This window comes from Pogona vitticeps, chromosome 2 (assembly GCF_051106095.1).
Source record: "Pogona vitticeps strain Pit_001003342236 chromosome 2, PviZW2.1, whole genome shotgun sequence".
NCBI lineage: Eukaryota > Metazoa > Chordata > Lepidosauria > Squamata > Agamidae > Pogona > Pogona vitticeps.
Window position 1 is genome coordinate 45,788,238 of NC_135784.1, and position 17,952 is coordinate 45,806,189.

The window sequence follows — 17,952 nt, forward strand, 5'->3', positions numbered from 1 at the left end:
TGTTGTTGTTGTTGTTGTTGTTGTTGTTGTTGTTGTTACAATCTGTGAATTAGCATTCCCAACTTGAGGACCTATTCCACTTTATACAATCACAGCAGTTTGAAAACAGGTGGAGAGGGACCCAAATGTGTATGAAAAAGCAATTTAAAAGATAAAAGGTAGTCCAGGACCTCTACCTTTGACATGCTACTCTTTATGGACAGAGTTTGGAGGGGAGAGTGATGGTTAAATTGGAAAAAAGCCTTCAGTCTTCCCTGTACCAACCAATATAATGCAGTCACAGGCCAGCTGCACCAAATTATTGTCATATGTCTGTTGCTCCTTAATCCTCCTATATGCAACTGAAGAGAAAACACAAACTTTCAGAACTAGGATGTTGGTCCGTCTTAATGAAAGTTAACGAGTAACTTGCTATTTTAAGGCTTGTTAAATACAACAAAACCAAATGTCAATAACTATACAACTCTGAGAACATGCCAGTAGAGCATTTCTGTCATCATCCTTTGGACATCTTTTTGAAACTTGAAGGAAAGCACAGTGTTCTTCCATTCAAGAGTAGGGGGGGGGGAGGGAGGGAGAGAGAGAATTAAATGGATGCTTTATGAAGGCCAGCACTTCTTTACTTTCTCTCTTTTCAAAGACAATTGTGTAATTAAGGATGACAAACACGCATTTCAAAGCCCTGCAGTCTAAACTCCACATCTTTCCACCATTCACAGGTCATGACAAATTCTAATCTTTGCACTGTGCCTCTGAGAATGGGGGAGGGGAGAGAGGGAGACTGCTCTCTCTCTCTCTCTCTCTCTCTCTCTCTCTCTCTCTGTGTGTGTGTGTGTGTGTGTGTGTGTGTGTGTGTGTGTGTGTGTGTGTGTGTGTGTGTGTGTGAGAGAGAGAGAGAGAGAGAGAGAGAGAGAGAGAGTAAAGGGTTGAAAAATGTTTGTAAAATATTTAAGCTCAAGATGGCTGTCTAAGGACTCACAGGTGATCACTGTGAACAAGTGGACAGAAGAAGAGTTAAAACTTTGTTGAAATCGAGTTAGCATGACTGAGCAGTGAATAAATCGAATATGCCTTTCAGGGCTTCTGTGTCACGTGTTAGTTTTATTAAACTTCACAAAGAGGCAGTTTTCTTACTATTTTCTTTCAGAAAGTTCCATGCAGCATCAAGAAAACTGAACTTCTACGAACTGTAAGCATTCTGTGGGTTGCTTGTGTCTTGGGAACAATGCTCCAGTCCTTCTATGCTTGCTGAGCGTGTGCTTTGCCTCCCAAAGTGAAATGATACTTGTTTTTCAAAATGTTTTGCATAAATTTTGGAGATACTAGTTTATTATTTTTATTATTTTAAAAAGGACAAGGAATCTGATGGGGCTTGAAAATGTCTTATCAAGGTGCCTCGTGTTCAGATAACAGCAACAAGGAAAACAATTATTCTTTACCTCTAGATGTAATTCTCTTGCCTGCAAAAAGTATGATTCCATCCAAGTCATTCTTGATGTATCTCAGGCTAGGAGTCTGTAGCAGAAAAATTTAAATAAAAGAGCTGTAATGAACATAAAAGTATTTCAGAATTGTAAAAGCCAGCTAAAGCCTGCAAAGCAACACTAACAACATCAACAACAAATATAAAGCATGACTTTGTGGGAAATTATTTGTTGTCATTATATCCTGTCAAGTCATTTCTGAATTATGCTGTCATCAGTAGTCTTGCTTAAATGTGGCAAACTCAAAGTGATGGTTTCTTCTATTAACCCAGTGCATCACATATTTGGTCTTTCTCTTTTCCTATTGCCTTCAACTTTTCTTAACATTATTGCCTTTTTCCTGTGACTCTTTTCTTCTCATGATATGCCCAAAGTACAATAGCCTCAGTTTAATCACATATCCTTCTAGAGGGAATTCACGCTTTATTTGATCTAGGATCCACTTGTTCATCTTTCTGGTGGTCCATGGTGTCCACAAAGCTCTCTTCTGACATCACATTTCAAATGAGCCATTAATGACTGAACCAAAGTATAGAAAATCTTTAACTATTTTGATTTCTTTAATGTCAACATTGAAGTTATGTAATTCTCTTGTAGTTGTTATTTTTGTTTTCTTCATGTTCAGCTGTAATTCTGCTTTTGCATTTCTTCTTCAAACTTTATCGTCATTTCTCCCCATCTTTGCTATTTCCTGCCAGTAGTATGCTGTTGTCTGCATATCTTTAATTATTTATGCTTCTTCCACCAATCTTCACTCTTTCCTCATCTGAATCCAATCTATCCTTGCTCAGACAGCTTACATGCCACTCCCATCCAGGAAATCTATATATACTTGGAATATTCTTGGCCAAGGTAAGGTGGGGTAGTGAGTGGTGGAATTATCCCCCTCTCCCTCCCCAGTTATGAACATGCTGCCTGAGAACCCATTCCCTCTCTTTGGAAAATTCCTCACACTAAGTTGTGACTTTGCTTTTGATACCTCAGAAATAGGTCTGTGCACTTGAAAACGTGTGACAGAATTTTCCCATGACTCCAGAAACTGCAAGATAGAAAGGTTATTGTACTTAATTCCAAAGAATTAGGCCTTGAATGTTTCCGATAAATGGCCAGATTGGTACCTCAAATAAAAGCGAGGAGGTAATAAAAAATTTCTAAAGTAGGAGAAAGGAAAAGCATATGGGAAGGCTAGTTGATTACATCTCCCCATCCCACCCCCTCAAGCCAAGGCCTAGTCTTGCTGGGTCATGGTATTATATCATTACCCCCGTAGAGGCTAAAGTGAAATCTTCTATTGCTTAAAAGTGGACTGTGTGCAAGCATGCATGTTAATATTTATTTATTTATTTATTTATTTATTATTTACAGTATTTTTAGCCGCACCATTACCAGTGGCTTCTGGGCGGCGTACAACAATATTAATATGTCACTGAATTTGACATTTCTTTGCATGTAGAACAGCTTTTCCTTTAGTCTTTCCCCGGTAAAAAAATAAACAAAAATTGTGAACAAAGGAGGGAAAGAGATGCTCAGGTGAGAAGCCTTGAGAATTCCAAGCAAACATCTGCAAATGTCAAGGATTTTGACATTTGGTCCATTCTTCATCTCTTGTTGCTTATTTTCCAAATCCTGAGTTCAACCATCATATTTAATGGACACAGAGAGGGATACAGTGCTGCAGCCAGGTGAGCTATGCACACAAATCTCCCCTAAAAACAAAAACCCTGCCACTGCTTTTATACTTTTGCCCCCTAGACTTGATAACAGCTCAGTCGTTGGGAAATAGTGATGGAAAGCTGCTGAACTCAATCGCCATCAAAGACGCTGTGCTCAGTAAACAAAAAAACGGAAGGAGAGAACTCACCGTGCCCTTAAATTAAATAAAATGGCTGGTTTCTTGTTACTATTGTACCAGCATCAGTGCATTACTGTCATTCCGAGCACACAGAAGTCCTTGAAATGCTCATAGCACTGAGACCCAAGCTATGCTTTAAAAATTGCTTTGATATCTAAATCAAGGGTGGATGACAGAGGCCTCTAGATACCATTGGACCCATTTCCCAACATCCCTCTCACCAGCACTGACAGGAGTTGCAGTCTAAACATATGGAAAGCTGCACAATGTGTCAAGATTAATAGTAATAATAATTGTGTGCCATTGTTTACCCAAACCAGGAAAGCTATACAAGCACACACAAATGACCAAGTGTACCAGAATGTTACAGATTGTTAATTATGTCACCAACGAACTCATATTCACTAGTTTAATCAATCAAATCATATTTTCCAAACAGAAGATTACTCCCATTAAGAAAGCTCCTTACTTTGGGTGGCTTGTGGTCTGACACGATGCACCCCACTCATGACTATAGCCATGTGGGGCAACTGAGGCTTTGTCCCGGGCCACCAAATTTATAGATTACACCTAGTCTTTCAAGATTGACCTGGAAGTGTGGTCTACCCTCACAGGAAAAGATGGTGGTAGACCAGGACTTCAGAGTGAATCCAGTTTTTCAGAAGGCCATCAGACAGTAAGCCAGGAAAGCAGGGAAAGTGTTTGGCATTTCAGTCACTGAGGCAGTGTAAGGCAAGTTTACCCAGAGCTCAGTATACTAGACCCAAGCATTGGCAGAGATCTACCTGCCTTGTGTGAATAGACCAGGTGTCTCCCATCAGAGGGAAATTCTACATGGGCCTGAGGTGACCAGGATTCTGGACTGGAAAGTACAGAAAGTTTGGTTATTAATATATACTGTGTGCTAAATTGAGACTATATGCTATTGCACTCTGTGTTGGAGTTTTTGCAACCTTGCATGTGCCTTTAGTAGATTTAGCTAGGAGGGACCTTTTGCATTGGGGTGACTGTCAGTGTATCCACCAATCATTCCTCCCTGCCCCTGAATTCAAAGAGAGACATGCCTTTTTGCTCTGCTCCCACCCACCCCTTTGTTGGAAGCCATCAGTAGGTAATTGACTGTTACTGAAAGGCAGTCTGTCGTGTTTTGTCACTTTACTGTTCGATCTGTTCTATTGTAAGTAAAAAAAAAAGTCGCTTCTATTCTTTCTACAACAGAATAAGTTATTGAGACTGTAAGTGCCAGTTGAAGAGAAAAAGGGGTGGACTAATCTGGAGAAGTAGAAGTTATTCTGCACCGTGAATCCCTGCATAGAGGATTTTGGCCAGAAATTCAAAACTCTGCAACATGAGAAGAGAAGACTCACTGGAAAAAACACAGAATAATTCTGGGAAAAATTGAAGGCAGCAAGAGAAAAGGAAAATCAATTATGAGAGGGATTGGCTCCATAAAGGAAGCATGATCTTGAGTTTGCAAAACCTGAGCAGGTCTCCTAATGCTAAGACATTTTGGAGGTTACTCACACATAGGGTCACCGTAAGTCAGAGGTGATTTGACAGCATATAACAGCAAAACAGGATATGGGTATAGAGAAGATATTTATTTTTACGTGCCATCAATATAGACATAAACATATTAAACACAGCTTTGATTTTTTTTCTCATAGCACTGACAATATGGCTGCTCCCTTGCAGAGAAAGGGAGATGCTTGCAAGATATTCAGTGTTGTAATTACTTCTTGCATTATTTTTACATCATGAATTACGAAGCTGATCTGGTGGTGCATTTTGTGCTCATTGTCCTGCATGGCAGAACGGCTACTTATAGTTAGACCTCACTCCAAAATGTTAAAGTGATGGTGCATCCTCACAAGCCACCTGTGCCACTGACCCAGAAAATTTCTGGTAATATTACTGTGTTTGTGTTAGGGAAAAAAATTCTCTGTATGCAAAGGGTTCACTTCTTGAACAAATCATATTTCAGAGGGCAAGGGATAAAGGAGACAGGAATGCCCACATCTATTAAATTTCCTACACCTTTATTTGTAATGCATATCAGCCCATCAGCAATGAAAAGATAAGTGTTTTATTTTGAAGCATTTACCCAATTTATGCTATAGTTGAACCATAATAAATTAATCTTGTTTTTTTTACAAGAATTATTACTGACATGCTGTCACAGCTATACATGTACAACCTTTAGAATATACATAATACTTTGAAAGCTGTCACATTTGGTACTGTTGTAAACATCACCCAGGGTTACTAAACTGTAATCAATGGAAGTACTTTAAAGATAAAGTGTGGTTCTCCCCCCCCTTCTTTTTTTCTTTTTGATCCAAGAAGAAAATAATCCATCCCTCAAAAGCGTTTCTGCAAGATATGTCACTGATACTAATTTCTCGGGTGGAGAAACAAAGACAAGAACAGTAAAGAATATCTGGGCACCTCAAAGAGTAACAAGGACTTTAATATCCCGTTCTTTAAACAGACATGAATGTGGGATATTGTGCTTCTATATCCTAGATTTAAAACACCAGGACAATGGCCCAATGTTGCTGTAAAATATCATGCCCACACTGCCAGCAGGAAAATGAATGGCAAGGTTTACATAGCAAAGGGCAGCCTGAATGTTGACAACACCAATGGCAGCAGTCAAAATGGTCTCTACAGGATACACTCTTGTGCCCACTACCATTCACAAAGTGACACCAAATAAGGAAAAAATACCAGAAGCTGAATCTTTCTCTTATCCGTTAACCACTTCTCATCCAAACGTAAAGCAATTGTCAGGCCTGCTTTCTGACAAGTGGCAGTGAGCACAATATGTCAGAGTTTCTGTCATTCCACCCATCTTGTCACTATACAAGTGTCTGGTAATTAAGAACAAAGCTCCAAAGATGTTATGTGCCATCAAGTAACTTCTGATGTGTGTTGACTGTATAAGTTAATGACCTCCAAAATGTCATATCATTAACAGTTTTGCTCAGAACTTGCAAACCAACAGCATCTCATCTTAGATTGTTCTTTCCCTACTGCCCATCCACTAGCAATATTGCCTTTTCTTGCAAACTAACAGCTGTGATTTCCTTCCTGAGACAATCTGTCTCATGTTAGGTCTTCCTCTCTTCCTACTCCTCTGCTCGCCCCCCCCCCGCCACTTTCTCAGAAATATATTTTCTGGTCAGTTCTGTTTTTCCATGATACGTATCTAGTTGGTAGAATAGCTCAGTTGACTCATTTTTGCTCTAGTGAGAGTTCAGGTTTGACTTGATTGAGCACTCTCTTTTCTGTATTTCTGGCGGTCTATGGTATCTATAAGACTCTCCTCCAACACCACATTTCATGATTCTTGCCTCTTTGTTCACTATCTTTCTTTCCTAATTCCAACATCTTCCTTTTTTTTTAATAGCAAAAGGTGGGAGGACTTATTTTGGAAATCATGCACACAACATGTTCATAGAGCTTTTGGGCAGCTTTTCTTCTTCAGGTTGCCCACCCTAAATAAAGGTTTTGAAAATTGGAACTAAACTTTCTAGACTGCAATCTGTGGAGAGGGCATGGCAACAGTACCTGCGGAATTAAAGTGTGTTGTATAAGTTTCTCTATTGCCAGCACTGCATTCACTCTAACATTTACTTCAACATTTCATTAAATCCACCACAGCCCTTCAGAATATTTTGGCACAGAGATACTATAACAACATCCCATCTTGATTCTGCCCTCCCATAGCAAACGTATTCCAGATCATGTGCTCATCTGAGATCCTCTAACACTGCATAATTCTATGCTGATGGAATTTATGTATAGTTTTTGTTGTTGTTTATTCGTTAAGTCATGTCCGACTACTCATGACCCCATAGACCAGAGCATATCAGGCCCTCCTGTCTTTACTGCCTCCCAGAGTTGGATCAAATTCATGTTGGTCGCTTTGATGACACTGTCCAACCATCTCATCCTCTTCTCCTCTTGCCTTCACACTTTCCCAACATCAGGGTCTTTTCCAGGGAGTCTTCTCTTCTCATGAGATGGCCAAAGTATTGGAGTCTCAGCTTCAGGATCTGTCCATCCAGTGAGCACTCAGGATTGATTTCCTTCTGAATGGATAGGTTTGTTCTCTTTGCAGTCCAAGAGTCTCCACCAGCACCACAATTCAAAAGCACCAGTTCTTTGGTTGTCATCCTTCTTTATGGTCCAGCTCACACTTCCATACATTGCTACTGGAAAAACAATAGCTTTGACTATGCGGACCTTTGTTGGCGAGGTGATGACTCTGCTTTTTAAGATGCTGTCTAGGTTTATCATCGCTTTCCTCCCAAGAAGCAGGTGTCTTTTAATTTCGTGGCTGCTGTCTCCATCTGCAGTAATCATGGAGCCTAAGAAGGTACAATCTGTCACTTCCTCCAGATCTAAACCTTCTATTTGCCAAAAGGTGATGGGGGCAGTGGCCATGATCTTAGTTTTTTTGATGTTGAGCTTCAGACCATTTTTGGCACTCTCCTCTTTCACCCTCATTAAGAGGTTCTTTAATTCCTCCTCACTTTCTGCCATCAGAGGTTGTTGATATTTCTTCCAGCAATCTTAATTCTGGCTTGGGATTTATCCAGTCCAGCCTTTCACATGAGGTATTCTGCATATGAGTTAAATAAGCAGGGAGACAATATACAGCCTTGTTGTACACTTTTCCCAGTTTTGAACCACTCAGTTGTTCCACATCCAGTTCTAACTGTTGTTTCCTGTCCCACATTATAGATTTCTCAGGAGATGGATAAGGTGATCAGGCACTTCCATTTCTTTAAATACTTGCCATAGTTTGCTGTGGTCCACACAGTCAAAGGTCTTTGCATAGTTAATGAAGCATAAGTAGATGTTTTTCTGGAACTCTGGCTTTCTCCATAATCCAGCTCATGTTAGCAATTTGGTCTCTAGTTCCTCTGCTCCTTCGAAATCCAGCTTGTACTTCTGGGAGTTCTTGGTCCACATACTGCCTTGTAGGATTTTGAGCATAACTTTGCTAGCATGTGAAATGAGTTTACGTATACTTAAACTTCCGTTTTAAATGGCCAGGAAACATTGCTGCACAATATTGTGCCCGTTTCCTGGCATTTTGAATTGTGGATATAGAAGCACAATATCCCACATTCATAAACGAAAGGTTTTTGAAGGATTAAATACATTCTTAGTTCCAAGTATTTGCAATTAAGGAAACTGGTCTTCATTCTTTTATTGGTAATATATGGCTCCACAGAAAGACCTGCAGTTTGGGATAAATTTCTAAATTCACAGTATGTGGAAATAAACACTGCATTTTCCTTTTACATAGGCAGAGAGAACTGCAAAAATGATATTAAGTAAATGGTATATCTGTTGCAGAGTTTTGAAGTTCGGTTAAATTCTTCTAGCCGCACAGCAGAAATGCAAAGTTTCGCAGAGCAGAATTAACTTCAAGTTCCCCAGAGTAGACCACCCCTTTCTCTCATTAACTGGCACTCACAATCTCAGTAAGTCACTCTCAAACATTATTAGGAGAAAGAATAAAATGTTTCACTTACTTACAGTGAACAGATAATAGCAAGTAAAAACACGACCGCTTTGAGCAACAAGCCACAATAGACTCGCCGACTTCCAACAAACTGCTGAGAGGGGGGAAAAGAGATACATGACAGAGAGGTGTGGCTCTCTTTGAACTCAGAGGAAGTATAATGATGGTGGGATAGACTGACAATCACCCAGCCCAGAAAGATCTCTCCTAGCCATACCTACTAGGGGCAGCATTAGAGGTTGCAATAACTCCAACAAGGTCTACCCATACAGCCTGGAAAAACACCAAAGATGAGCTGGATTCCCTACCTTTCATTACACAAATGACTTAGCAAAGTCCTTCTCCTTCTGGACTTCTGTCTGTGGTGTTCAGATAACTTCAGAAACAAAAGTATTCACTTACTCAAACAAACCTTCTTCTGTGAAAGAAGCCTTTAGCACCCCTCCACAATTTGCCTGACACTAGTGTGTGTTGTAACATATCTTTAATCTGTGCAAACACAACCATGGGGAAAAAAAGTGAACAGTTGGCAAAGGGCTTTTGTACCCGCTGCAGCTTCCAAATAAATTTTAGTAAGAGAGCTCGTTGCCACAGTGTAATCGTTATGTGTTGAAAAATGACGGATGACAGCTCTGAGGTCTGCATCCAAAAGAAATGGATGACAACATCCCAGCTGTCCACAGACCAAAAGGGGCCAGCTTGTTTATAGCCTGGGATGTCCACACTTTTCTCAAACACAGTAGAATGGTAACCATGGAACAAAGGAGAAGTGAAATCTCCCAGCTTTCTTTGTTTCCTTTCTCAACTTTCCAAAGAGCAAAACATCGCTCTTAACAGACTGATCCCATCCTTTGTCAAATAAGATTACGCAGGACCTCAACGGCAGTGTTTCTTCTTAAAGTGGTACCGCCAGCACCTTTTATCAGTGAGATGACTATTCCACATCATAAAGATAACTTGGAATGTTGCTGTACAAAGGAGCCGATCTGGCCACATGTAGGTAGAATGTGTATGGTCATACTGTAGTTGGTTACAGCACCAATCAAAGATGGGGACTTGAGTCGTGGGACTGACTGTCAAGTTGCACTTGTGACTCGTCTTTCCCCTCCCCATGAATAGAACTCGGCTCACACCTCAGAAGCCACCTTTTTGCTAAGGGAAAAAAGCTTGTTTTTAATAAGGACAGGGATTTAGGGCTTGGGGCTCAAGACTTAGTACCAAAGACTCAGACTTGGACTTGGGACTTGATACCAAAGACTCAGACTCAGACTTGGGACTTGTACCCAAAGACTTGCCAAGATCCCTGGCACCAACCCTGTGGAGTGGTTTCCCTACTAGTTAGGCAGGCTCCCGATGGTTCTGCCACCAACTGAAGGCCTATCTATTTATCAAGGCATTTTCTTTATAATTAATGCTACCAGTTACCCTGGGTTTTAATTAATTGCTTTAAATCAGTTGACTATTTGTACTTTCATTATTTTATTAATTTTAGCTGTGGGTTTTATTGCATTTGCTCTTATAAACCCATGTGAGATTCTTGTAAAATGAAAAACAGTGTGAAAATGCTGTCATTTTTACAAATCAAAAAGCAGCTTTAGAATACTTCTCCTGTTGCACTTTAAAAGTTGTGAAGTCTTGACCTACCAGTAAGTTCAACACAGTATCCAGAATGTGTCCAGGTTGAAGCCACTGCCAGTAGAAACACTTGTATATATGAAATCCAAGAAAGCAAAAAAATATCTTTCTAGGTTGGCAGATATTATAATGACACTAGGTTTCTCTTGTTAATATGACAGTGCCCAGGCTGCTCATCTTCTTCAAAATGCAAACAAAGACGAAGACTATAAAAGCAAAAGATAGACTGGACATCAAGTTTTGTCTAATACATCTTTAATAATACATGGAAGGTTTCAGCCCAAGGGCAGCTATATTTTTGAGAGTTGTTCTTTCAGGTCAAGTGGTGGAAGATATTCATAGTGGAAATGCTCTGTAAAATAAATGCCAGCTATTAGATCCATTAAGTCAAATGAAGATCTGAACATATCCATATTTAATTAAGGGAGTTAATTCACAAGGTGTTTTTTTAAGGCACATAATGCTGTATTACTGTTCGCCATGTTAATGTGTTGCATTAAATGTCTAGATCAGGTACTGCATTCAGATTTTCCGTAATCACTCTTAGTCCTCTTTCCTCCATCATAAATATGTAGTTTGTTTTTAACTTGTGGGATTAGGCAGAACCTCTCTTTTTTTAACTAAAAAAAAAAATCCTTTCCACTTTGCTTCTCCTAGAAGAATCCCAGGTCCCCTGGCATTTTTCTCTCTCCCTGAACATGTTAATATTGCTCGCATTATTGCAGGATTACTACAGTGAAGTATACTCTTGGTATTATAGGGCATAGTGTTGCTTTAAAAGATTAACCACTCCTAGATCTGCATCTAAAACTAAGAATGGGGGAATTATAACCAGAACAGAATGTAAAATGATTGGCTGAGTTAACAAGGGTGAGCACTGTTAATATTGAGGTTGAGGAAGTATGATATTCTACTTGGGCCCAAGCTCTGTTTTTGACATTGTTACTACCTGACTAATAGTAATTCAGGGTGGGGACACAACACTTCATATATGAATGATGTGTCTTGTCCCCATATATATGGAAATGACAAATATTCACTTCCTAAATTTGGACTGATAGAATGGTAGTCGTCACTGTTTAACAATAAACCATGAGCAAATCTGAACTCATTACTTCCACTTCTAGACTTTTCCAGGCAAAGTGCACACTGGTGAAGAAATAATAGTTAGCTCAGCCTGTCAAGATTCATTCTTTTTAGAGCTCCAGCCTTCCCCTGATGCCATCTAATGGTTTCTTGAAATACCAAAATGTTTTTGCATTAACAACATTACCTATTGTGCTTCTGCTAAATGCATTTTGATGTCAGACATAAGCCTGGTGTGCACTCTTCTCTCTTCCCTACCCCACTTTCTCTCTCTCTCTCTCTCTCTCCCTTACACACACACACACACACACACACACACACACAAATTCTCTCAAAGGAAAGGGAAGAGAAGGAAGGGAAGGGAAACAGAAAGAAAAGAACAGAACTACCTGATTTCACTGTACGTTCATGCTACAGGCACAAAATGGTGTCTTGGAGACTAGGGGATAAAGAACCACATGACTGTCCCACACTCTTATCTAATCTTTGGAGCCTAGAATCAGTTTTAGACTTAACAATATTTGTACTATTCATTCTGAAATCAAGGGTAGTACGTTTACTTTAAAGCCATTCAAAGCTTGATGCTTCAGTTTGGTCTATTGCCCTAAGTCATCCAAGCACAGCATCCAGCATAGTCAGTCAGTATTGTCTTCAAGGAATTGACACCATTTATTCTTTTCTAGCCAGCACTGACTTGCAGCTGCCCAGTGATGGTTATGAAACATGTCAATCTCTTCCCTCCCCAGTAGGCTTGTGGTATTCAGAAGACCAACCACCAAAAGTCAGCTGCTTTGCACCATGTGCCAAAGTGTGTTAGTGTCCTCTTAGAGCTGATGAAACTCATCATTTGCATGGCCGCCTTGTGTAGCGCTTAAATAGCCTTATAACTTTACAAAATAATACCAAATTGGATGAATAAATACACTAATAATCACCTGTATGCTCATTTCCAGTTTAACTGTACAAAACGCTCATGTCATTTACAAAGCCCTCACATATTTGATTAATTTATGTGTTTATCTTTCAGCTTGCATTACACTGTAACATCCTCACACACTTCCCCTGGAACAATTTGATATATGAGAATCCACACAAACAGGAACACAAGAGCATAAAAGGAGCCCTGCTGAACTAGACCAAAGGCTCATCTGGTCCTGCACTCTGTCACCACAGTGGCCAACCAGATGTCTCGGTGGGAAGCCCACAGGCAGAGCGTGAGTGCAAATGGCACCCTCCCGCTCATATTTCCCAGCAACTGGGACTGAGCACCATGCTGATTCTGATACGAGACATAAAATAGAACAGCCATAACTGGTAGCTATTTATCAAATGATTGTCTATGAGAAGGTAGCAGAAAAGGCAATGAAACGAATTTTGCTTGGCATAAGTGGTTTGGGGAGCTGAGTGGGGCTGATGTCTCTCAAAAATTGTCAACATAAGACACACACACACACAACAAACAAGCTATATGACATATGTAGGGGGACCATTGTCTTTCAAACAATGGACTGTTTCAGAATGGTCGATTAAGGGGTCTTTGTTTCTGATACAAACAGCAGTTAAATAGGCCCTCTGGATACAACATGGCATGTACTTTGAACACTGAAACAATTATTACGACCACAGGCCAGCTTTTGGTATGTACAATTTTACATAAAACATTGAAACAAGCAAATTATATGTGTGCTTATTAAAGTATTCATAGGTTTTTGCCCAAAAAAAGCTCACATGTGTAGCAATTACAGAACGAAATGACAAAATGTTTGATTAGTCATTTGCTTAAGGTAAGACTGGGTATATGAGATAGCACTAATTCACCTGCCCTCTACCACCACCCTCCCATTCTCCCTCATCCAACATCTTTTTTCAAATCTTGATGAAAAAGTATCCTTATGGCCTCTAGAGCAGTGGTCCCCAACCTTTTCTGAGTCACGAACTGTTTGGGGTGGGTGGGGTCCGTTCATGGGGGCACCCCTGCACTGGTGGGTGGGCAGGGCGCGCTAACAGAGGGGAGCGGCACCAGTGCGTGCATATGGCGGGCCGCGCATGTGGATGGGGTGGGTAGATGGGTGGAGTGTGTCCGGAGGACAGGAGATCTATTTCCGCGGCTTGGTCCTGCCATGGCCACGGACCAGCACCAGGCCGCAGACCAGGGGTTGGGGACCCCTTCTCTAAAGAGTAATTTTTCCTGTTTTGGAGAAGAGAACTAGTTACTTGTGTGACATCCCTCTGTCCTAAGCAGTACCTTCCTGGTACATAAGAATCTGGATACTGCTGCATTCGAGCACTATGACCTTCAACATTCTTTCTGGGTGATGAAGCTCTTTCACAGATCCTGGACAGACAAGCTCATTCAGAAATAACCCCTCCTAGCTCAGTGGCTTAGGTATCTGGCTGCAGAGCCATAGCTTGGAAGTTCTCTTCCCCATTGTGCCTCCTGTGAGTAGAACCAACCTGTGTGGCCTTGGGCAAACTGCACAGTCCCAGGGCACCTCCAGTAGAAAGGAATGCAAACCACTTCTGAGTATTCTACCTAGAAAACCCTGGAAAGGGTCATCATAAGTCTGTATTGACTCGACAGCACACTGTTGTTGTTGTTGTTGTTGTTGTTGCTGTTGTTGTTGTTGTTGTTGTTGTTGTTGTTGTTGTTGTTGTTGTTGTTGTTGTTGTTGTCATAAAATACTCAGCACCATCAATCAAAATTATAAAAACATTGACTGGTGTTATATAGCAGGTACACGTTTTAACCAAAAACCTAAGTATCTGTTAAATATTCTTGCAGTATGTATGCTGTTCCTAATGTTGCCATTTTTTGTAGCTCTGATGGTATTATTTTTGAGATCTGCGAACACTTACAGTACTGAAATTTCCTGATATTGTTCCCCAAGCCCCAATGACTACAGGGACTATTGAGTGTTTTATCCACAAGCAAGATGTTTCGATTGCCAGGTCTCTGTACTTTGTTAGTTTTTCCAATTCTTTATTTTCAACTCTTGCATCCCCTGGAATTGCAATGTCAATGATCCGAACATTTCTTTGTTCTATTACTTCTATGTCTGGTGTGTTATACTAAAGGTGTCTATCAGTTTGGATCCAGAAATCCCACAAGATCTTGACTTTTGTTGTTTTTTGCCACCTTCTCTACCTGATGGGTTTTTGGAGGCTGGCAAGTTCATTTGAATATCTTTACTAGCTATCTAATCTGTGTTTTTCAGTGACTTTATTTTGATGGAACTTTTTACATATAGTTTTAGGCCATCCATGTAGAACAGATGATTTTTCCTGCTTGGTAGACCAATCCAGTTTTATTTAAAATTATTGACATAAGGATTAGTGAGATGTTAAACAGCAGTGGTGACATAAAATCCCGTTGAAATATTCCTCTTAAAATGGTAACTTTGCCAATTTTTTCACCATTGGCCACTAAGACAGTTTTCAATTTTTCCATGTTTTTCTTGAGGAACTTCTGAATATTTTTACTAATTGCAAAAAAATGTAGGCAGGTGTTAATCCAGCTATGTGAAAATAAGTCAGATGCCTTTTAATGGTCTATATGAAGGCCATGTTAAGATTTGTTTGTCATCATTTTGCATTATTTAGTATCATTTTATCAATAAACACCTGATCTTTCATGTCTCTTAACTATTTAGAGTTTCCTTTCTTTTCAGTTGGTATAGGGAGTTTTCAATTAAATAATTATACATTGATCTTGCAAGTACTCCTGTGAGGAGCTTGAACATTGTTGGAAGGTGTGTGATCAGTCAATAATTACTGGGTTCATTGCCCTTTGGATGTTCTTTTATTATTAGAAACGTGTGGCCTGGATAATGATAACTTACATGGAGAAGTTTCTGAAGCATAGGTCAGGATGGGGGGACATCTGACATTCCTGATGTTGTTGGACTGTAATTCCCATCAGCCCTAGAAAGCTGGAGTTGCATTGCAGGAGTTGCATTCCAGTCACATCTGGAGGGTTGTATAATCCCCATCTTTGGCTTCGATGTTACTTGGTTCCCAGTTTTTTCCAGTGCCTATATGCCAGCTCTTACATCAAAACTGAGTAATAGTTGTGTATTTCTAATGCAAATACAATATTACATGGAAAAGCCCTTGTAGTCTTGATTGTGAAGTCACCAATGCATCTTTGCTCCCTGATATATAGCAACATCATAACTAGTACAGTAATAATATCCAGCACTGGGAGCAGCTACGTGCATTGAAATCCATGGGCTTGGGCATACCTGACAAGAACTGGGTCATGCACAATTTCCCTGGAGAAAGACAGCAAAGTTCTTCTAGCATGGTAATCCTTCCACTTCTTGTCTTTTTGCCATTTAACAACACAGAGCGGGTTTTATACCGAATGGAAGCAATACCACGATGGCTTGTCAAGCTTGCTCATTTCCTTCCCTCTCCCCAAGCAGGAGAAATACACTTAAACATATCTGTTGCATCTGTCAAGATTTCGCATTTGTCAAACCATTAGTGGTCCCACTGTCAACATAAATAAATCTGTCCATAAATCTTGACAAGTATAATGATTTGTTGCATTTGAAAAAGCAAGTCTCTAACATTAGACCCCTTTTGATTTCTAACATGATTGTCTTCAAAGACAGATATTTCAGTTGCTGTCTTAATCTGGCCCCTGTCAAATGATTTCATAGCTCTTGCTGAGTTATCTACCCTTATGAATTTAACCCCTGCCACCACTTGTCTTGACGACCACATGGAACAGCAAGATATAGACTAGCTTTGGAGATATTTCCTGCAAACTCTTTTCTTCATAAAGGTGGCCTCTGTTCCAAGTGGGGGGATTTTGGGGGGATTCCCCTCTAACATGAGCCAGACCTGGTTCTCTATATAAATACCTGCCAAATCAGAGCCTCCCGACATGCTGTTTCTCTTGGAATCTGGACTTCAGCACTTAATTGCTGTCCTTAACCATTTTCATTTGGATTGGGAGGCTGACTGTGCCCCTTTGAACACGTTTCTTATGAAGTGGTTGGGCCACTTTTCTTATTGCTGTTCTTGGCAAACAATATATTCTCATAAAGGAAAACTGTGCATTTAATGGCACTATATAAATATGGATTGAACTAACATGATCTAACATTCCATAACACGAGCAGGCAGGCAATGTAATCACTCCTACTGTTTTCAGTTTGGTGGATTTCGGACCCAGCATTTATGCTTGTGGAAGTGTTTCACTGTTCGAAGGAGAGTGTGTTGTGCTTGCAGTTTTGCAATATTTGTTGCAAACAGTTTAAACTAGCAGTTACGGCTTCAGAAAATACAGCTGCAAAATTATGTTTTAAATATTTGTTTTGTACTATCACACCATTCCACCATCCTTTCTACATTACCTTTCACATGCCTGACAACTACACCTTCTTTGTAACTGGGATGAGGAACATGTAGTTCAAACAGCCAGTTCCTATGATCCCTGATCACTGGCTTATACTAACCAGGGCAGGTGCAATCCAGTAGAACAGGAGGGCTCCAGTTGTCCAGTTGTCCTTGATTTATAAGACTTGAGACACACATAGGTGTAGCTAATCTTGAACAATACCCTCTTCTTCCCCTCTAGTATACTATGGCTAGTGTTCTGTTCCAATTATCTGAAAATCCCTTTGGGCAGAACACTCTGCCCCAACCATTCCAAGCCAGGCTCTAGTCTGTGGCTACACGTACGGGTGATTACCCTGTTGCTTTCAAAGATCACTGCACTTATGCAAGGATTGTTGAAGGAGTAACCAGACTGTTCTGTTGTGTGTTTGTAGGCAATTGATATATTTATTTATTTATTAAATTTATACCCTGCCCATCTAGACCAAAGTCTACTCTGGGCAACAGGATACTAGCCTCCAATGCAGGCAACAGGATACTAGCCCATAATCTAGAGTTTACCTGAAGAACCACTTGGAGGTAAGCAGCTAGAATGGACCAAAATGTCAAGTAACTCCATGAGCTAGATCAGTATGCCACTGTTTGACTATCAATTGCATTCTGGTTGATCCGTTGACTTTTCAGTCTTCAATCTACTTCCTATGGAGCAATCTACTAAAACCAGTGGAACAATTTTAGAATAATGGTAGTTCTACTCTCAAGCAGAATTTAAAATGCGTCCATCTTGAGAAATAGCTTCTCATTTTCTTCATTTTAATTTGTTTTTATCTTAAATGCACACAATAATACAAATAGCATTAACAATGATCATTGGCATAAATACCATTAATCACACTCCTGAATTATTCTTAAAATGTAAATCAACCACAGTTTCCTATATTTTAAATCAACCAAAGGTAATCCACTTTGTAGCCTCATCCCCTGTAGAAATTAGTTTTCATATCGTC

General features: G+C 40.0%; 1 long non-coding RNA gene across 1 annotated transcript in view; it reads right to left on the minus strand.

Annotated features, from left to right (window-relative positions):
• Positions 1–797: 797 nt before the first annotated feature.
• Positions 798–17,952, minus strand: part of LOC140704106 (uncharacterized) — a 30,124-nt gene continuing 12,969 nt past the window's right edge. Inside the window, exon 3 of the long non-coding RNA XR_012083229.2 lies at positions 798–10,865. This is a non-coding gene — a long non-coding RNA (uncharacterized LOC140704106). The remainder of the gene's footprint in view (positions 10,866–17,952) is intronic.